The following is a 22,663-nucleotide window of genomic DNA, read 5'->3' as shown; positions in this document are numbered from 1 at the left end:
CATCAACAAATGAATAGATTAAAACACTGTGATGCATCCCTACCATGGAATATTACTCAGAAATATAAAAGGATGAACTACTGAGAACGTACCACAACCTGGGTGGACCTCAGGGTCATTATGTGAATGAAAAAAAGCCAAGCTCAAAAAGTTACAATACTGCATGATTTTGTTTATATGCCAACCACGACATGACAAGCAGATGTTTGATAAGTGCTTGCACCCTGGGCTCGTCCCTTTGGAACACTTGTTTGACATACTCTGAAGCCTGAACATGGGTAGAGGCTGTGAGGAGAGCAGAGACCCTCTGGTCAGCAGCCCCAGCTCAGCTCCCAGCCAACAGCCAGCATCGACTGCCACCTTGGATGCTTCAGCCCAGTAGAGCCCAAACCTCATCACGTGGCACCGAAGAACCTCCCACATGATCCTAGTCAAGCCACAAAATCATGAGAGGTAATAATATGGTTGTTGCTTTAAGCCACTAAGTTTTCGAGTGGCTTGTGAAACAGATAACCCACGTAGGTGCCTCCCAGCTCCAAACTTACATCCTCACAGGACTGACTCAGGCCAAGCGTCCTTCCATGGACTGGTGTGACCATGGCCAAGGAAGGTGAGGGTCAACCAGACGGGGGTCACATGTGCAGCCCTGGAGCTGGGACGTGGTCGACTCTCAAACAGTGCGACGCAGACGGAGAGTGGGGAAGAGCCTTCTCCATAGGGAGACTAAAGTGCGGTTACCAGCAGAAGGGCAGTGGTGCAGGGCAGAGCAGACCCGAGCAAGAGCCCGCCACCGCTGGACCACAGGGAACCCCAGCAGAGGGCGAGAACGAGCTGATTTGGGACTCTGAGGGTGTTTCTATAATTGTAGTGAGATAATTTGTGCAGACTACAGGAGATGATTTTAGGTAACACATTTCACCCAGTGTCTGGCAAATAGTAAGTGTTCAGCTGTCGATAGCCATTTTTTTGCATTATTAATAAACTCTAGCTATATAATACCATAGATATTCCTTCCTCTGTAGACATTAGCCTGTGGTGGTCCGGGGACAGGCTGTACTCACACAGAAGTACATTTGGCTCTATTTGAAGGACTGTCCCTGGTGTACGTGGCCCCAGTATTTAGAGGCGGAGAAGTGTAGTGCTTGTCGATTTGAAAGGTTGTTGTCTTATTAACTCTTAGCCGCAGGGACTAGACTCTGCTGTAGCGCCTCATTTAGGAGACAAATAACTCAGCCTGACCAAGTCCTGTCTGGTTTCAAGGTTTCCATGGAGACTGGGATGGAGACAGAGGCTCTTCGGAAGCCTCGACATCCTCCCGTGCCTTCAGGAGTCCCATGGTCCTGGGGGCTCTTCTGTGAGATCAGAGGTAGGTGATGATGGGTGTGTGTGTGTCTGTGTGTATGGATGTTTGCATGTTAGAGACTTGACATTCTATATCCACATGTGCACAAGCAGTCCCTTCTTATGAGAGACATGTACCCCTGGAAATCACAGTGAAAAGCCACCATGCGTACCCTGGACGCGTAGGAGAAATCTCCAGGGCAGCAGAGCACACATCTTCCTGTTCACGGGACCTCACTGCTGAAGGCTTGCTGGGCTACTTGGCAGCTAACATGTGTTCATCTTTGAGGTCAGAGGCTGGACTGCATAATAGTTTCAGTTATGTGACTGTGAATAGCTTGGACAGGCACTTGGTCTGCCCCAGAGGTGAAGGTAGGAGCTGTGACTTTGGTCTCTTGGAGCCTGGACTTCTGTGGCTTGGGCGCGGAGATGAGAGTGGGGAGGCGTCTGTGTGTCTCTGGCCCACATGCTCCATCTAGGAGTCTGTCTACTGCTTCACTGTAGACTCTTTACTGAGCACCTATGTCTTACTGGGCACTGTTCCACGCGCTGCTGAATAAGATGCAGCCCTTTTCATCAAGAAGCTCACAGTCTACGAGGGGGCGGGGCACGGGGTGGGACTGAGCAGCAACTGAGATGGGAAGCCCCGTGAAAAAGACCAGCAGGACCCTCAGGCAGGGCCACTACTCTCCTGCCAGCACCATCCGGTTCCCTGGCCCAGTGGCATTCTCTCTCTTTTTAAACTCTGAAACGGCTTACTTCTAAGAAAGCAGAACTTACCCCTAAGATTCTGTTGGTTCCCTGAGCTAACTCCTGATTGATCCGTTTGTAGTGCTTCTTTGCATGGAGCTCACTCCTGATTGGTCCATTTCTACAAAGCTTGTTCCTAATTAGTCACCTTTGTTATACCTTATTTGCACATGACGTTACAAAGCATTGCAGAGTCTAGACTGGTAGCCTATAAAAGGCTGTGTAAACCTACAGGCGGGGTCCAGAGCTTGGAGTGTTAACTCCTCTAGGCCCGCTGGCATAATAAACCTGAGTTCTCCAACCCTCTGAGTGCTGCTTGGTCTCTTGCCCAGATCCAGGTTGCTGTCACAACTGAGCTGTAACACTGAGCTATAACACACAACAAGCGATCCAGGGACAGAGCTCACGTGCTGCAAAGGGCTGGACAGCCAGAGAATAGAGCCACCTCCACGCGCTGGGGCCAGGAAAGTCTTGTGCTGTTTGGAGAGACTCAGTTAGCTCCCTTTTCTCCTTCAACTACACAGGGAATAGGGTGGGCACCTTCTCACAGACCCTACACCTTATCCCAGCTGTTGGCCACGTGATCTACCACTCGAGCCTGGCCCCTCTCCTCCCACCTGCGGATTGTTGACTTAAACCCATAACAGCCCCACTCATATTCCTAACCTAGATTAGTCTCTTTTCCTGATATTTGTAGCTCCCTAAAATGCAGCTAATCCAGGAGGTTCCTAAATGAGGCAGCACTTGTCAGTAGGGGGAAGAGCTCTTCAAAGAGAGGGAAGTGTGTGGGAGGAGGAGGAGCAGGTGAGATCAGGAGTCGGCTTGGCAGGGGTGGGTGCAAACTGAACTGTGGAGCCTTTGTAATCAGACATATAAAAAGTAGCCACTCTGTGTCTGCCAGGACAACAGATGTGGAAGATCACTGAGGGGTTTTAAAAGAGCACACCGATGTCCAGGCGTTGCTGGTGCATCACACACTCATTGCTGAGAGTGGAGGCTGGGGGAGGGGGCAGGACTCAGAGCTTGGACCCCTTCTCTTCTCTGACACTACCCGATCTCATAACATTGATGCCTCCAAAATTAGTAACCATGCCCAGACTGCTCCCCTCAGGCTGTCCACCCCTCTGCCTACCAGACAGCTCCACTTAGAAGTTGCTTGGGTATCTCAGACTCAGTAAGCTGATCCTTTGATCTCGCCTCGCCCACCTGCCTCTCCTACAGTTCTCCCCACATCAAAGTGGTGGGAATTCCATCCTTCTCGTTGCTCTGGCCAAAAATCCTGGGATTATTCAATTTGACTCCCTCTTTCTCTCCCAGCCAGTTCATCCCATTGATGCTTCTTTCCAAATGTTTCCAGATCTGATGGGTAAGCCTCACCTCATTTCTAGCCGTGCTTGTTATGCACTGTTCTCCCTGCTTCTGCCCCACTTTCGTCTACTTCTCAACTTGACATTCTGTAAAACCTAAACCATACTGTATCAGTCTTCTGCCCCAAGCTCTCCAGTGGCTCCCATGTCACATGGAGTAAAAGTCAGTATCCTTACTGTGATCCACGGGGGCTTCAGGGTCTGGCCTCCTCTAACTTCTCTGCCCTCCTGCCCTCACACTTGCCCTCTCACTCCTCTACTCCAGCCTCAGAGATACCAGATCTACTCCCACCACAGGGCCTTTGCACATGCTGTTGTTCCCTCAGGTATTAGCAGTGCCCATTGCCTCATTATCTTCAAGTTTTTGCTTAAGTGTCATCTTCTCAGTAACTTCTCCCCAAACACCTAGTTGGAAATTTGTGCCCTCCCCCAAGCAACCCTGAGTTCCTTCTCTACTTTGGTTTTTTCTTATAACCGCCTATAAAAGTCCTCTATTTTCTCTTTCCCCTCCCTCTGGAAAGTAAGCCCTACAAGAACAGAGATTCTTGGAGGGTTTGTTCACTGATATATTGATTTATGTCTCGAACATGTGCCTGTATATTGCAGGTGCCTGATATATTCATGTTGACTAAATGAATTGTACCCAAAGAAGCAGTCATGGTTGATATGTCCCAGCTCAGTTTCAAACCTCTTGAACACTTTGTAGTAACAAACAGTAGAGGGAGATATTCATTTCTGCAGCTGGATGAGCTTGCTTCACCTACAAATATGGTGTTGCAACAGACTGGAGGTCCTAAGATGCTCTAGCTATGGCCCAGCTAAAAACTCTATATTCAGAAAACCCTTTATAAATGACCAGACAGCCCCTAAGAATGTAAAAGGAACCCTCTGAGGCCAGGGATGAGGTGGGAGCTGGAGACCAGGCAGACAAGAGAACACAGCATCACTGCTAACTCTTATCCAGGGTCATCAAATGCTGTGGGTGGCCCAGAGCCACCCTGCTTCATGCAGGGCAGGGCTCAGGCTGAGACCCCCATCTTCAGCATGAAGCTTGGGTTCATTCTGAAATAAAGTGTAAACTAGAAGGAAATTCACTCAATGGTACCAAACACCATGGAAATGTGCCTACTTCATACTAGGTTCCAAAAAGGGATATTCTCAAAAAACTCCCCTAAAATGTTATCACCATAAGCTGGCCCTTGGAACCAGAAATGTCATGTGTGAAACTTGAAAGACCTAAGGGAGAATGGTTTATGTAAAGTGGACCCAGCTCTGAAATGTCCCCAGGAGCCTGGCAGAAGCAAACACAAATCCTCACTGGAAAACACACCCTCTGTCCAAGCGCTCAGAAATCCCACAGAGAGAGTTCCATTTATCTGAGTAGCAGTCAGATGAAATGGCAAATGGTGAAGCAAACCTACATTGATTTTGAACAGTGAAATTCTTGAGTCTAGAGTGTACAGTTAATATGTTGAATATTGTTAAAGAAACCTAGAGGAAACTGTAAACCAGTATAAGAAACAAGAGACTATCAAAAGTGACCGGGAGCAAGTATATGCTTTGGACATTGAAACTATAGGAACAGAAATTAAGAACATGACCAAGAGGTTCAAGATCAGGATGGACACAGCAGAAGACAGAGTTAGAAACTGGAAGTTAAATCTAAAGAATTTACTCAGAAATCATCACAGAGACAAAATGAGATTTGAAAAATATGAAGGAGAAGTTTAGGAGGGATGGAAGGGAAAGTAAGACCAGTCAACATATGTGTTTGAAGTTCCAGAAGAGGTAATGGAGAGACTAGGGGAAAGTCAATATTCAGTGACATCATTGCTAAGCATTTTCCACAAATATTGCAGGGGGAATTGGTCTTCAGATCAGTAAGCCCTCCAAAACTAAGCTAGTTAGTTGAAAGGAATCCACATCTAGACACATGGTACTTAAACAGCAGAGCACCAAAATCAAATAGAGTGGTTTAAACAGCCTGAGAGAAAAGACAAATTACTTACAAAAGAAAAAATATACCATTTGGGGAGCATATTTCTCAGTAGCAACAATGGACACAAAAAGGCAGGGGAATACTGTCTTCAGATAAATAAAAGGAAATCATTGTTAACTTGGTATGGCCAGTTAAACTATCCCTCAAGAATAAGAGTGACCTATAATTCTCTGTTTTGGTAGTGTCTTTGCCTGGTTTTGGTATCAGGGTGATGGTGGCTTCATAGAATGAGTTTGGGAGTATTCTCTCCTTTTCAATCTTCTGGAAGAGTTTGAGAAGGACTATTATGAGTTCTTCTTTGTATATTTGGTAGAATTCCCCGGTGAAGTTGTCCAGTCCTGGACTTTCATTTGTGGGGAAGTTTTTTTATTGCTAATTCAATTTCATTTCTGGTGATCAGTTTATTCAAGTGGTCAGTTTCTTCTTGGTTCAGTCTTGGTGGACTGCATGCTTCCAGAAATTTGTCCATCTCCCCTAGGTTATCCATTTTGGTTCCATATAGTTTTTCATAATATTCTCGTATGATATTCTGTATTTCTACTTTATTTGTTGTAATTTCTCCATTTTCCTTTCTTATTTTGCTTATTTGTTCTCTCTCTTTTTCCTTCTTTGTGAGTTTGGCCAGAGGATTGTCGATTTTATTTGCTTTTTCAAAAAACCAGCTTTTGGTTTGATTGATTTTTTCTATGGGTTTTTAAATCTCTATTTTGTTTATTTCCTCCCTGATCTTTATTATTTCCTTCTGCTGCTTTTTTGGGTTTTTTGCTCTTCTTTTTCTAATTCTTTTAGCTGGTGGGTTAGATTGTTTATTTGAGATTGTTCTTCTTTTTTGAGGAAGGCCTGTATGCTATGTGATTGCTCATATGTGGAATCTAAAAAAAAAAAAAAGCAACAAACAAACAAAACATAAATACAAAACAGAAACAGACTTATAGACATAGAATACAAACTTGTGGTTGCCAAGGGGGTGTTGGCGGGGGGGTGGGAAAGGACAGGCTGGGAGTTCAAAATGTAGAATAGATAAACAAGATTATACTGTATAGCACAGGGAAATATATACAAGATCTTATGGTAACTCACAGAGAAAAAAATGTGACAATGAATATATATATATGTTCATGAATAACTGAAAAATTGTGCTCTACACTGGAATTTGACACAACATTGTAAAATGATTATAAATCAATAAAAAACGTTAAAAAAAGAATAAGAGTGAAATAAATACATTTAGATAAATAAAAATAGCAAGTTTACCGAAGGTGAGACAAGTGAGATGTCAAGGGCATGGAATTTAAGGAGGTGCTTGCTCTCAGGGCTATGACAGTTTAGAATTAGCACCTGAGAGTGAGTGCTTCCTTAAAATTTATACCCTAGGTGCCTCACTCTGGTCTCTATTGGCTCTGATACCACCAGAAATCCCCACTGGGGAACTTCTACATTTTTTTAATTGAAGTATAGTTGGTTTACAACGTTGTGTTAATTTTTGGTATACAGCACGGTGATTCAGATACACACACACACACATATATATACACACACACACACACACACATTCTTCTTATATTCCTTTTTATTATAGGCTATTACAAGATATTGAATATAGTTCCCTGGGCTGCATAGTAGGACCTGTTGTTTATTTTATATAAGTAGTTTGTATCTGCAAATCCTGAACTGCTAATTTCTCTCTCCATCACTTCCCCCTCTAGTAACCATAAGTTTGTTTTCAATGTCTGAGAATCTGTTTCTGTTTTGTAAATAAGTTCATTTGTGTCATTTTTTTAAGCTACCACATAGAAGTGATATCATATGGTGTATTTCTTTCTCTTTCTGGCTTACCCACTGGGGAACTTCTAAAGGATATATTTCAGGAAGAAGGGAAATAATTCCAGGAGGAAGATATGAGGTGTAAAAAAATGACGAATTCGTGAAATAGACAATATCTAGATAAGTCTAGATAGTTTGAATGTCTAAAAAAATTAATAAAAGTGTAATATGTAGGCCTGAAAGAAAAAGATGGAGCCTGACAGCCAGATGACAGTCCCTGAGCTGGGAGGTAGGGAGATGATTGTGGTTAAAGCAGTCAACCATTCTTGTGTTGTTCAAGAAGGTTGTGATTAACCCAAGACAGGCGCTTGTTGGAATTTCTTTGATAACCACCCAATACCTGCTTCCTGCTAGACCATCCTCCTGGCTTCTAGCATACTTGGCCCTGAGTTATAGCCTCGTGTAAACTTACTTCTTCTCACATCAGAGTCCAGTGGGCTGTCCCCAGAAGAGCCACATGAGCCTCAACTCAAGACCTTCTTGGGGTTGTCAGAACAAATATGTACCCAGCAAATATGTGTTAAACATCTTAAACTCACTCGATTTGTGTGTATGTATGTGTGTGTAGCAAAATTAATATAGTTCATGCTGCTAGACTAAAGGTGAAACCGTAGACTATTCACTACTGGAACTCCAGCAACACAGCACACGCCCCAGCACATGGTCAAAACTCAAAAGATATTTCTTGAATGGTTTTCTAGCCATGTTGGACGATGATGTGTATCATACAGATGGTTCCTACCCTGTGCATTTTTTGCTTCATTTTGTAGATAACTGACAAGCACCTGGTAACTCAAAGCATTGTCTTCAGTCCTGGAGAGATGAGAAATGCTGGGCTAAACATGGACATGAACCCGTCCTTGCAAGTGTTGCCATCTGGAGCTGTGATTTTCAAACTTCAACTACAAGCACACTAAGACATGTATTTTATTTTGTGAAGTGGCACACACAGGCCACACAATGATAAATGTCTGATATATCTTTAGCACACATGATGGACTCTGATATTTTCTATTTTATTCATTTTTCTTAAAGAAGGATGCCAGTTGTCACCCACTAAATTGATTTTCTGACCCATGACAGCTTGGATCATACCTGTGGTTTGAAAACCATTGATCTAGTACAGGAGTTCTGAATCTTTTCCTCTGCCATGACTTCCTCAGAATCATGTTTTACAGCACACAAAACAATGGACATTGGGTTACAATGGAAACTTTATTACATTGAAATGCAATTATAAACATGTCGAAAAAACACATAATATAGTGATATGTGTGCTTTGTTATTAACGCATTACGTCAAGATCTGGCAACCAACTCACATTGGTGTCATTTTGAAGTAGTGATGAGGAGAAACGCTATCTTGAGAATTCTGCCACGACTATCATGTAATCTGGAAATATCTGTGACTACCACTGGTGACAACGTCACAAGTGCTGAGGTGACTGCTCTGGAGTATCACCGACATGCGCAACTGAAGGAATGTTACATTTGAGAAGTTAGTGAAAACAAAGGAGCATTTTCCCCCTGAACCCTGCAATGGGAATGCCTGGTCTAGTGGGGCCACACTTTATCCCAATAGTCTGAGTCTTATTGGTCAGTTGGAGAAATGTTGATCCATGTCTACAACCGCACCTTTCCAGGGTGCTGGTCGCTGTGGGTCTACCAGTTTAAAAGTTGGGAGAGAAATGAGAGCTACAAAGAGCTAAGGCAGCAAGTGCACCAACAAGGGGCAGGTGGCAGGAATCCCAGGGTCCCCCAGCCCGCTTTCCACCCCCTGCGCCCTCCACCCTGGTCTACAGCGAGTGACGCACAGTGCAGACCAATGCTGCAGTCTGATTCGTTTCTGGTCGTCAGCTGTATTCTGTTGGGACGAAGAGCATCGTTCAGGGGTGACTGCGTGGGTGTCTCCGTGGCTTCTCATTCCCATTGTGACAGTAGAGCTGTGGCCCTCGAGGATCATCTGCTCACGTTGCTGACAGGTTGACATTAGAAGAAGGGAGGAAAAAAACCAGCCAGCGCGGAGGACCGATTTAGCTTTGTTAGATTCACCTGGAAGAGTGGGGTGTGGGAGGGAGCGCTGTATCAGCTCCCCAGCTGTTTGTCAGGGTCAAGGCGCCTGCTTGCCAACACGCCTGGAGAAAGCCACCTTGCGACTACACTGTTGGATAAATAATGAGACGGTTCCTTGTATCTCACAGGCCATGTGGGGGGAACTCCAAAGGAGCTGAAAACGGTCTGAAAAAGTGGAATTGCAGCTGCCTCTGATTTTCATGCCTTATTGAGGGGCCATTGGCGGACCCCCACTTCCATTTTCTGATATTTTATTAAACGGATACAATCCTCTGTCAGTGGTCTGGCTGGAGCAGGAGACTAGCAGCTTGCAGGATTTAGGAGGTGAGATGGTTAGTTTTATGTATCAACTTGGCTAGAAGACAGTAGCCAGCTATTTAATCAAAAGCTAATCTCGGTGTTGCAGTGCAGCTGCTTTGCAGATGTGACTAACATCTATAATCATCAGATTATAAAGGAGACCATTGCCCTCAGTAATGGCAGGGGATGCTCATCCAATCAGTGCGAGGCTTTAAAAGCAAAGGTTGAGTTTTCCTGGAGTAGAACAAATTCTGTATCAAGGCTGTCACATCATCTCCTGCCTGAGTCCTCAGTCTGCCAGCCCTAAGAATGTCAGCTAGCCCCCAAAATCACAGGAGCTAATTTCTACATAAATCACTTAATGTATTTTGTTTTATTTCCCTGGAGAATCCTGACTGATATGAGGTGCATTTAAAATTTTTGTTTTGTTTCAAATAGCTTAAAGGCAAGAATCTGAAAGCAAAGTGACTTAAGCACAGTCCTCTGCCCCCAACACACCGCAGTCTGTGAGTTTGGAAGAAGACTTTGGGCCAGTGGGAGGTTGGAAAACAGGGACACTAGTCTTTCTTCTTTTTTTTAAACTTTATTTAGTGTGCAGAGGGGAGCAGCCACTCCTCATCTGTCTGTCCAGGCCCTCCCTCACCCCCTGTTCACAGCTCTGTGTTCTGTGCTCTGACCCCCACCTCCATTCTGCTCCTCACCTCACACCTGACCTGGTCCCCACAGACTCCTCACTCTTCTGGCCTAGGTATAGAGATGGCTTCATCTTACTGGTCCTTTTTGCCACATTGTCTCTCTTTCTGAAACTTCTTCACTCCTTGCTTTCTGCCCTTAGTGTCCCTTTCTCTGCCCTTCTCTTGGTCTCCATCCTTCTCTCCACCTGCCCCAGAAACACTGGGGTTTTCTGGGTCTCATTCACTGAACAACCAGTTTCTGGGTGACCTCTTCACTTACATAGTTTGAAGCACCTCCTGAATCTTGCTGCTTCCCAAACTTTGTCTCCATCCTAGAACTCTCCTTCTTCAAAATCATCCAACCAACCGTGCTCTGGACATCCCCCTAGAGACCCTCACGACATCTCAGACTCAACATTTTCCCAATGGACCCATCATTCCCACCCCCACTTTCTTGATCTCAGTTGGCAGAATTTCCATCCACCAACTCCAGAGCTGTATCTCCCCTAATAACAAGCCAGTCATTCTTGTTCATGCCTGATTTCCTTAAGAGCAGCAGAAACACTTTTACTCTATCCAAGTGATGAAACTGATTACTCTGAGGCATAATAATTATTCTAGGTACACGATTTCAGTAATGGGCTAATTGGCTGCCTCTACCCCTAGATGATACTTGAAATAAGTAATGTGTACACCTGTGTTTTTAATCAAAGTAAAAAATAATAACCAGGGGCAGTCGAGAGGCACAGTCAACGTGTTAGTGGTGCTTCTGGTAAGTTCATGGCAGTCCAGGGCCGTACCACGCTGAACGCCCCTGACCTCGTCTGATAAGTTCCTGGTGGTGAGTAGGGGTATGCATACTTGCTGGTGAATGAGAGGGCAAGATGGAGAACAGAACTCAGAGGGACATCAGGCCTTGACAAAGACATAATCTTTGTCCTGAGTACAGTGGGAAACCACTGGAAGGTTCTGGGCTGGGGATGGGGGTTGTGAAATGATCAGATTAGTGTTTTAGCTGATTTGGACAGGATTAGATAAGGCCAGAATGGCACTGAGACTCCTTATTCGGATTCAGTTGGCCTGGGGTGGGGCCCCGGCATCAGGGAGATTTCAAAGTCCCCCATGTGGTTCCAACATGGAGCCGTGGTCCTGGAGGCAAAGCTGCAGAAGTGTGGGCCCTCTGCACCCCGAACTGCATCCCAGAGTTTCTCAGTCTCACTCCAGTGCACACCCAGCCTCCAGCACTAGGTTGCGTCTCCAGCAGCTTCTGCTCCAGGAAATTGAAAACCGCCCTTCAGCTACACTGGGTCTATAGAGGGAAGTGGTGTCACTGTTTGATACTTGTTAAGGGTGCCTTCTTACATCTGCAGCCTGGATAGTTTTGCTTTTTGTTCATTTCAACCTCAGCAAAGTGACTCAACCACTTAAGAATGTGCTCATCAAGGGGTCTGGACCCCCTGGACCATTCCCCCCACCCCCAAATTCTACCCCTGTTTCACTCGAGGTCCAAGTCAAGGATTAGAACCACAGTTCAAAGCACACAAAATTGATGGGATAGATAACCTTATTGAAGATTCAGGAAAAGATGACGTGAAACACGAAATTCTCTTCTGAACTGGGTATGATATTTAATGACAGTGATCAGGCTCCGAGAGACTTGAAGTGTGAGAAACGTGCCTTCAGCGTGCGTCTTGGGCTCCCAGAGAGATGTGCTGGACACCAGGATGCAGCGGATAAAGACGCGTCTGACTTGACGGACTTGCTCGTGGCTGGTGGTGCTAGTTGTTTCTACAGCGAAGCCTGGTGAGCCTTGCTCGGCCTGTGCCCAGCCTCCTAGATCGCACACTTCTTTATGAAATCAGGCTCATGGAGAACGATTTTAAAGGAAAACTAGATGAATATGTCCAACAATACCTCCTTTAATTTAAAAAATTAAAGTAGTAAGAAATTCAAAGAAAGAGGGGTTGATTCGAGGAAGAACAACCAGAGCAGCCCTGGCTGCGGGAGAAGTCCTGGTGCTCCTGGATGGCCACCATGGAGGGAGTGTGATGGCGGAGCCCTTGCTGGCTGTCATCCAGGAGGGCGCCCGGTGACGGACACCATCAGTGCTGACCCTCGCCTACAGCTCCTCCCCTGTGTTGCAAGGAGGATTCAACTGGGGGCTGCACTTCATGCGGGATCTTGTTCCCTTTTCTGAGCCTGGAGAACCAAAAGGAGCTACTGCACCAATAAAGTCACCTGGAATTGCTGGAGAATTGTTTGCCATGAACAGAAACTATTTCACTGAACTTGGACAGTATGACAGTGGCATGGGTATGGGGAAGGGGGGAAAATTTAGAGTTATCATTTCAGATTTGGATGTGTGGCAGTAAACTCTTCATCATCCTTGCCCTAGAGTCGGACACAGTTTTGGAAAAAGGTGACCACGTGATTCTCCTGAAGTCCAGGATGTCATGACATACCTGATGAGTGTGTCATCATATGTTCCATTGAGTGAATAGAAGAAGCAGTGTTTTTCCTTAAGACCTGATCTGAGATCCAAAAGCTATGGAAGCATCAACGAGCATGTTGAACTGAGGAAGAAGTTGGGTTGTAAATCATTTAAATGGTATTCGGATAATACTTACCAAGAGATACACTATCTGAGCCCAATGCCAAACTCTAGCAAACCATTTTTATCACCAGAGGGTCAAAATACCCCGGAGTCCTTCAGTGGGAAAGGCTTTATCACCACCAGATCAACAAGTGTCTGGTGGCCCAAGGCTGCTCAGGTCAGAAGGTGGGTCTAAGAGTGCTTAAAGGCTATGGCCACGGTGCCCCAAATCAGATCTGAATTTATAATGAAGGGCATGGATTGGTTTTAAATAATCTCCTCTGCCTTGATACGTCAGAAATTCATTCATCAAGTGGCTCATGAAGGGTCATGGGTCAGGAGGATCCCAGCAGTGGACTTTCAGGAAGAAAATTCAGCTGCACCAGGTGTCAGTTGGACAGTGCCTGAGAGTGGGTGAGCCACTGAGTCACCAAGGCTGTGTTGCTGTGGCGACCTGTGATGGCTCCTCCTCACAAGGTGGCCTTGGGAATGTTCAGGTGAACGCCGTGGCTGGAGTGTGGTGCATCACACTTGCCCTCCCATGGAGATGCCTGAGCAGAGGGGAGACAGCAGGTACACTAGACATGGGGGCACCGAGAGACCGTCAGGAGGTGAAGTGTGTTTCACCAGGACATTAAGGTCGTTTCTGAGCTTCTGTTGAGGAACTTTTTGCTTATGGCAGGAAACCAGAATACAAGTTTAACTCTATAAAGAGTCACGTTTGTACAGAAGGACAAAACCCAGGAAACCGACGTGTCTATTCAAATCTATTTATGCGTCTTGTTAATCCATTTTAATAATGGAATGGTGTTTATCTAATCAGGAACTTGTTATGACTTCCTTTCTTAGAAGACCTCAGAGGAGACAGTTAATTATTGTTTTTTACTTCTGTTTCCATAGGTAATTGTAAAGTAACTGATTGAATCCACTTTGCTTTTAACCTCTAGAAGGCATCATTTATAAGATTGTATTTGAGAGGTAGTTAACTATTATAAAGTGTTTTGATGAATTGTGGTACCAGCTACATTTAAAATAAAGTACCCTTTTTATTGTTAAAAATAATAATATGGAGCCAGGGTGAGGCTGTCTGCACTATAGTAAGTCCTCTAAAGCTTGAGACCTGGTTGTGGCCCCGCAGGAAGGATTCATGCAGCCTCTGCTTCTCAGCCCAGCAGCCAAGAGACTTCACTCCTCACTCGGCAGCCTGGCTTTCCTTCAGGCAGCTCTGATGGTTGGAAAATCCTTCCTTATTTCAAAGTCCAAATCTCCTCCATTGGCTCCAGCCTTGTCCTCCGCAGAGTAAACATTTCAGTTCTTTTAACAGCCCCACACATAAGCTGGTTTCAGGGACTTCTGTTTTCTTCCCTTTTCTCTTCCTTTAATGTGTCATTGCAGGCACGTGGAAGGAGAAAGTATAAACCTAAGATGAAGGACAAATCAAACCTCACATGTCAGACCTCCAGGCTCGCGAATCCTGCTCCCAGAGTCAATCATGTTACCACTTTCTATCTTTTCAAGGGAGTTCTATGCATTTGCAAAGTCTACGCATTTTTATTTTGGACAAAAATATTACATACACTCTTCTGCCCCCTGCTTTTCTTAAACCCAGTAATAAATTTTGGAGATGATGCCACATCAGTATTTAAAGTCCCACTTGATTCTTTCAAGAACTACATAAGCAGTTCAGTAAATTGCATTTCATTAAACCAGTCCCTTATTGGTGGACACAGGTAGCTTCCAGTCTTTTGCTACCACAAACAAAGCAATCATTAATATCCTTGCATTGTATATACCTCTTTGTAGAGATTATCTGTGCCATAAATTTAGAGCAATGCAATTGCTAGTTTGAAAGATACGTGCATTAAGATTTTAATACATTTTTCCAAATTGCTATCCAATGAAGCAATACTGGCAAGGTACGAGACTTACTGCTCTCTCTCACACTTAGGAAAGATGCCGCTTTATAATGTCCTCTTGGAAATGTTTTGCCCTGAAATTAACCCACTATTTCTGTGTGACCCACTGGCCTCAGTGAATGTAGAGCATCCCTTCTCATTCCAGTCGCTCTGCTTCTCATAAAACAACTCAACACAGAAGCTGCCATTGCGACCACGGCCACATCACTGACAGTTAGTCACTGAGCTCTGTTCCGAAGTGTGACTGCTGAACCAGGTGTCTCCCATTCTGCACCCGGGCTATGGGACTTTTGTATGCAAGCTGCAGAGTTTCCATTTATCTGTGTATTTGTTTCTTTTTGCTGCTCTAACAAGTTACGCAAATTTGACATCTTAAAGTACACACGGATTTATTGTTATCTTTCAGCTTTGTTGTTCAGAAATCCGAAATGAATCTCAGTAGGCTCAGATCAAGGTATCTGCAGGGATGTGTTCCTTCTGGAGGCTCCAGGGGAAATCCACTTGCCTTGTCCAGCTTCCAGAGGTTGCCTGCATCCCTCAGCTCCTTCCTCCACCCCAAAGCCAGCATCGCAGCATCTTCCAGCCTCTCTCTGTCTCTGACCCCTGCTTCCATTGTCACGTCTCCTTCTCTGACTCTCCTGCTTTTGTCTTCTATGTTTTTAGAGCCCCGTGATTCCATTGGGCCCACCTAGATAATCCAGGATGATATTCCTGTCTTAAGATCCTTAACTCAATTACATCTGCAAAGTCGCTTTTGCCATGTAAGGTAACATATTCACAGGCTCCGGGGATTATCTTTAGAAAGCCACTATTCCACAGATCCCCCTCTGTGTTAAACATCATCTTGTTAAGGCTAATTGCTTCAAATGCTGCTTAAACATAAACCGGCTTTCAGTGAGGGTCTGGGTAGCTTCCCTTCTACAGGGATTTTAAATGAAGTACCAACCAGCACGTAATGTTGAGCTGAGCATCCTTGGGGCTAGAGTGAAGAATCACAAAACAGCTAACATGTGGATCTGTGCTCTACATTTTATAAAGAGCATTTACATCCATCATGGTAAACGATGGAAATTCACAATTCCACTTCCCACAGTCAGGTAAGGAATCTACTGGGAGTCACATGGCAGGTGCAGATCTGTAAGATTCTTCCGGCTCCACAGTGGAAGATCTTTCCACTGAATTAGCTGCACAAAAGCTGTGGTACCGGCCCACATGGGTCCTCCAGTATTAGTCCTTGGGAACTCTTTTCTTCTGTGGCTTTCCAAAGCTGCCTGTTCCCATAAGCTACCAATTTGAGTTGGAGTAAATTTTCCTTTTTCCCAGTTTACAGAGCTTGGTCCCATGCCTTAACCACCTAGAACTCAGGACAGCCTTGTCAGCCAAGCAGGGCAGGCCCGGGACAGTGTCTGCACATCCCAGATGCCATAGGGGAGACGGGAGGCCCAGAAGGATGGGGGCCACCGCCAAGGGCACAGGAGATTCAAACCCATGGGGCTCTTCTCACCGAGCCACCCTGTCTCTTCCAGAGAGGCTGCCCTGAAAAGCTAGAAATTTCAAAACCCTCAAATAGCCTGACCTTCACTCCAGAGAACATGATGGATTTCTCAGAAATCGGAGGCTGAATAAGGAACTAATATAAATGGGTACCTACTATGTGCCAGCGCTGTCCAAAGAGAGCTGATGTAACCCTTCTAACAGTTTGGGGGCCATTGTCATCATTTTGCTGACAGCAGTTCTGAGAGGTTAAGGTCACAAAGACGACAATCAATGGATTCCATAGCAGGACACTCCGATTCCCTGACTTGTCCTCTCGCCCCTGCTGGAGGAGGCGCTCAGCAGCATTCTAGGTTTAAAACAAAAATCCAGCCCCTGCTTGGTAAGAGTACAAAGCCCCCAGGTGGCTGGGTTAGGTATGCAGGGGGCTGGATTAAAGTGAGTGCGGCGGGTGCGAGAGGCAGGGGGGAAAGTGCAGGCCAACTGTCCCCTGGCTGATGCCCAGTGACCTGCAGCCCTGGAAGCAGGTGCCAGAACCCTCCCCCAGCCAACAGCAGAGAGAGGAGGTCCAGGTGGTGCGGTCAGGGGTCAGGGGGAAATGTCAGAGCCGATTACCAGGCAAAGTCACCAAGCAAACAACGAGCTGGAGAGCCAGAGGCTTGTCCAGAAGTGCTCTCGTGGCTGGCTTTGATCACCATTGGTCTGAGCTGAGCTTCTTTTCCATTTTTCCTTCAATTTAGACCCCATCTGCTGCTCCGTTTGACTGAGCCCACCACTAGAGACACAGGCATGCAATTATCCAACTCCCACGCCTTCTCTTGTTCTCTTTCTCTTTGGGTTTAATTTCCATCAGAGGCTCTGCCTTCAGCTTGCTTTAAAACCTGCAATTAGGAGAAGGCAGCTAATGAGACCAGGAGCAAACTTCTGCCCTGTGCAGTTATTCTTTATAATGAGATAAACAGGGGAAAATGTCAAACAGAGGGCGCTCTATGTTGCTCTGATGACTGAAAGGGTCCCCAGCATTGCAGTTAAACATACTGCAGTTACCACGTGTCTGGGAGGTTGTGGTCCCCGGGGTCCTGGATCTCAGCTGGCTGAAGACCCACTGGCCAGGGCTCCCAGGTCTGGAATCCCTCCGTGTCATGGCCCACAGAGAAGTGCCCCCGGAAGGGCCACCGAGTGTGGCATCCAATCTCTGACCTTGGCGACTGCACGGCTGTCTTTCTAAGAGCGGTTTGTTTTCCTCCCCAAGCACATTATGGGGTAATGACTGGGAGTGTGGAAATTGGTGTGGAAATTGCAAACAGCATGTGTCATAATGAATATTTTGACTTGGAATACAGCCTTCTCAGCAACTCCTGGTGTCTGCAGGAACTCAAGAGGTGGCAGAAAAATCTACTGTGAAAGCACCACTCACACAGTGTAGCTAATAATGGGAATTCAACTGCAGAAGCATTTATTTAGTGCCTGCTCTGGACCTGGCTCTGGGCTGAGCAGCTGGGATACGGAAGTGAATAAGATGTAGCCTCTGTCCTTCTTTGGAGCTAATGGAGAGGATCGCGGAGTTGAAATGATGTTGTACCTAATGAAATTCCCCCTCCCACCCCCACTCGGCCCCTTAGGTCTAGATTTACTCGACAAAAAGGAAGGAGTGACTCAAGGCTGAAGGTTGTTTTTGAACCAACACCTATTTCAGGTCCCGAGGGGAGAACACTCTCCTCCCTCTCCCTCCAGCCCGACCCCGCCTGCCCATGGCTAGAGCCCAGTGCAGGGGCCAGAGGTCGGTCCCAGCCCAGCCCCCTCCGGAGGCACACTCAGGAGTGCTCAGTGCTATGAACCCTGACCCTGGCCACACCCTGGAGCTGCCTGGGTTGCTCAGCAGCAGAGCAGATGCCAGACCTTGCAGCAGAGGTGCTAATGTGCAGGTTTGGGACTGGTCCCAGGAGCTGTGTTTGAAATAATCGTTCTAGATGATTCTGGTGCCTGATCGGGCTTGGGAACCACTAACCCAGGACCCAAGTACCATTTTACCATCTTCAGCTGCTGGTGTTGGCAGGTGACTCCTCCCTTTTCGGGGACACATTTCCCCCATCTGTGAAATACACTTGACAGTGTCGGAGGCATTCTGCCTCTGTGCACCTGCATATTCATGAGCTGGGTGCCCAGGCACCCGCCCAGGAGGCCGCCCCCACTTCCATCCCCACGTCGCAGGGGAGAAGACGGCCAGCCAGCCGAGACCCGGCACTGGTCCCAGCCTCTCTACCTGCTTCCTGGTGACCAAAGCTGGGCCCCCTCCCTCTCTGGGCCTCAGTTCAGGGTAGCTCTATGAGGAATTTCAGCAGGTAATCACTGCTTTGTATCTTCTTTCAAGGCAGAGAGCAAAGCACCTTGAAGGCAAAGTCAGGGGCCCTGGGTGGAAGCTGGCCTTCGTGGCCGCGACATCCAGAGGGGCAGCTGTGGGGTGGGCTCTGGGGATTACTAGCTGTGTGATCCCGGGCGAGTTACTTAACCTCTCTGAGCTCAGTCTCTGCAGCTGCTAAATGAGAAAGCCACCTCCAGAGCTCTTCAAGGAGGAATTGTGGCTGAGTCCATTTAGGCTGTTAAAACAAAAATACCATAGACTGGATGGCTTACAAACGACAGAAATTTCTTTCTTCTCATTCTGGAGGTTGGGAAGTCTCAGTGTCTGGGCAGATTCAGTGTCTGGTGAGAGCTCACCTCTCTGGTTCACAGATTCTGTCTTCTTACCATGTCCCTTGATGGCTGAGCAACAAAGGAGCTCACTGGGGCCTCCTTTATCAAGGCTCTAATCCCATTCATTCTGGTGGCCACCAGCAGAGTGAAGGCAGCTGGCCAGGGCTCAGGCCAGCACGTTGTGGGCTAAAAGCCCCCTTGGTCTTGGAAAGAAAGTGGGAGCCTGCTGGGAACTTACAAGCCACACTGCTGTCAGCCGATTTTCTCCTCTGAACCTCTAAGAGCAAACCACGGAGGCCAGCCCCATCCACCCTCTTCCCCCAGCCGCCAGCTCAGCACACGGTCCTCCCTGTTAACCCTCCTGGCATCAGGGTCAGGCACTGCAGTGTTGGACTGATGCTCATAATGGCTCATGGCCCAGAGTTTCGGGAAAATTCTGCAGACAATGAGCCCGCAGGCACCTATAACTCCTTTAGTCAGGAAGATTCCCTGTAGGTGAAAAGGACTCGTGAACCATAAATTCTGTACAGAGGTTGCTGAATTCCCCAAGAAGCACATACAGAGAAGGACAAGGCCAGAAGGGTCCTCTCCCAGTCAGCAGTGGTCGTGATGGGAGAGGCCCAAGGCCCCCCTGGTGGGCGTGTGTGTTGGCTCAGGAGCTGCGAGCAAGGGGCTCCTTGAACTGCCCAGAGTTGGGTGCAGCTGGGGGCTTCCCATCGGTACTAACCTGCCTTTCTGGAGACCACTGCCCTGTTCTGTGCGGGCCCTCAAACTTCCCCCCCTTCTGCCCGAGGACTTACAGATCCTCCCATATCTGTAAAAAGGAGACAGTGATCTTATTGTGGGGATTTATGGAAACACTATCGCAAAACACTCAGCATGGTGCCTGGTGTCTAGGCTTCATGCATAACACACCAGCTGTTGAGACCATTGTCATTTTTACAAACTGCTCCTGGGGGACCTGGCGGGGTTGGCCATGCTGGATGAGGTGGGGAACCAACAGAAAATCCACATCCAAGGGCCGGCATCCAGCATCGGCTCTCTCTGGCCCCACCCCAGCCTGGCTCAGCTCCCCGTATCTGAGGCTGGGTGGGAAGGGAGTGGGGTGGGCTCTGGTTCGGTGGCAGAGGGGCTAGACGCTGTCATCCCCCCAAGTCAGGCCGCCCAGGCAGAGTTTGCGCTGAGACCCAAGCAAGCATCTCTGGGGCCTTCTGATGCTGGTCCCTCTTCTCTAACAAAGTGTCTGAGCGAGCCAGTGGTGCCCCTCCGCCAACACCCCAGCACATCTGGTGTTCCACCTGGGAGCTCCACGGAGACAAAGGAGGCTGCTTTGCAAATGCCTTGAGAGGTGATGGAGGGGTGGGGGCAGCTTCTGCTGTTCCACCAGAGTCTTGTGGAAACAGGTTTATAACAGTTTTCATGGCGTGATCAGTGTTGTCCCTCTGAGAACAAAATGACTCAGCCTTGAATAAGGCTGGAGATAGAACTGTTTGGATCTCAGGAAATGATGTCAGACAGTTGAAACTTAGGTATTTAGAAGGACCCAGTTTTCCATAGAGTTTATCCAAGTGTCTAAGATTTCCTTCCTCAGGGAGTACTTTGAAGTCCACTGACAGCAGTCACCTGGGCACTGACGTTTGAAAATGCAGAACCCCACGTCTTGCCCGGACCTCCTTAAAGTGATCTCTGAGGAAGGGGCACAGGAATCTGCATTTTAAACAACCTCTCTTGGTGATCCTTGTGGATAGTAAAGTTCAAGAGCCAATGGCATCATTCCAGATGCCTTAGACCTTCCACAAAGGTTGTGGGAGCCCCAAACATATCCAGGACCTCTTTCTTCCCCGTGGTGCACACAGTCCAAAGGATGTGAGCTGATACAAGGAATTTCAGGCATCTGATGAAATATCCTCATTAAAATCGTAGGCAAGTTAGTTTATCCTGAATTGGGGTAAATTCTAAAAATGTACAGCCCATGGTCCCCCCAAGGATTACACTGCAACCCTGTGAAGGCACTGTCCACCTGAACCCAAGTATGTAACAAGGCTAGCGCCCCGGAGATGGACGTGGCCCGCTCTTTCCATCTTCTCTCAGAAAGAAAGGCGTCATGAGAAAGAAAACTAGTTTCACAATCATGAGGAGAGAGGTTTATTGCTCGTGGTGACAGGAGACTGAGCTGAGTCCTAGAAGGAATGGACAGTTGGTATGAGATGACTCAAGGCCACTTCCCCTCCTCCCCCCACCGACTTCTAAGTAAAAACAGGCGTAACATCTTTAGTGACACATCTTTGGGAGGTCAGCTGACCATGAGACGCACAAACCCCAGATGCCGTGACTCTCTTCCCTTAGTGGGTCCCGCCGCTCGGAAATCCCCTCTTCAAGAAGCAGCAGAAAGAGAAGCTGGAGTTGCAGAGTGACTGAAAACAGGCGTCACGGGCTGGGTTTAAACCTACAAGTGCTGATCGAGCAGGGAGAGAATCTGAGCTCTGTGTGGGGGGTTTGGAATCGGAGAGCCTCTCCAACCCAGGCTTTATTTTCGAGCTTCTTAAAGTGCCTTCACGCCGCGTCCAGCTGTCCACCAGAGTTTGCGCCTTCGGCTTCCAGCCTCACGCTAGACTGAAGTCACGTGAGTCATCCCAGGCCCTTGGCATAGAGGCCAGCCTTGACACTTCTAAGTGTTTTACCTGAGATAGCCACGTTCCGCCTGATAAATTACCAAATGAGGTAGATATTCTCCGGGGATAATGAAGCCGGGGGAAATGTTACAGACTGTATGTAGATAAATATAAACATTTACCTAAAGGTAATTCTAGCTGAGTTGGTTGATGCGGATCACGAATGCTGTGATCTGCTTCTCACTTCTCCTTGGGTTCTAATGCCTGCGTCTAAATAAAATGAAAATACCCAATCAACTGGCATATCCAGGCTTTTGTCTCCATGATGTCAGCACAACTGGTTTTATTGGGTTTGGGGCCATCCTGGAGATTTAGTGTAAATTATGCATCTTTTTCAAGGTATGTGGCAAAGAATTTGAAAAATTATATATATATATATATAAATAATATATATGTATATGTATGACTGAATCACTTCTGTACACCTGAAACATTGTAAATCAACTATATGTCAATGAAAAAAAAAGCTATGTAGCACTTGTGGGTGGCAGGTCTTGTTTCTTAGTTAAAGAAGAGGTAAAAGAGATCTGGTTGCCTTTGGGGGTACAAATGCTGCCTACACAGTGCGAGCAGGAAGAGGATTGGACAGTTATTCCTCTAATCTGACATTGATGAAAACACACTTTGTTGCTTGAATTTGACTGTCTGTTGACCTCATCCCCTGGGTCACTACTCGTCTGCTTCCCAAAGAGTATTTGTGTGAAAGGGTTAGATTGTCAGATCCCGGGCGGCGCGTTTTCCTGGCTCTGTGCTTGTCCCCGACCTCACTGGTATTTTTGAGGCTGGGACAGTGGAGGGTGAACAGCTGCTTGTCTCGAGGAAAGTGCCACAAAAACAAATGTCTGTTGTGAGTTGAACTTGAGCGGCCAAATGCACTGTGAATCAGAGCCATTTTGTTTCAGTAACACACACAGTCACGTCTGGGCAGTGATGTGCTGATGGATGTATAACAGCCAGCTCTCAGTGG

The 22,663-nt window shown here is 46.8% G+C and overlaps 1 pseudogene; it reads left to right on the top strand.

Moving 5' to 3' along the window:
* Positions 1-597: 597 nt before the first annotated feature.
* Positions 598-21,442, top strand: LOC140699923 (polypeptide N-acetylgalactosaminyltransferase 11-like; annotated as a pseudogene).
* Positions 21,443-22,663: the final 1,221 nt, after the last annotated feature.

This window comes from Vicugna pacos, chromosome 11, assembly GCF_048564905.1.
Source record: "Vicugna pacos chromosome 11, VicPac4, whole genome shotgun sequence".
NCBI lineage: Eukaryota > Metazoa > Chordata > Mammalia > Artiodactyla > Camelidae > Vicugna > Vicugna pacos.
The sequence above is the reverse complement of the archived record's forward strand: the minus strand, read 5'-3'. Positions and strand labels throughout refer to the sequence as shown.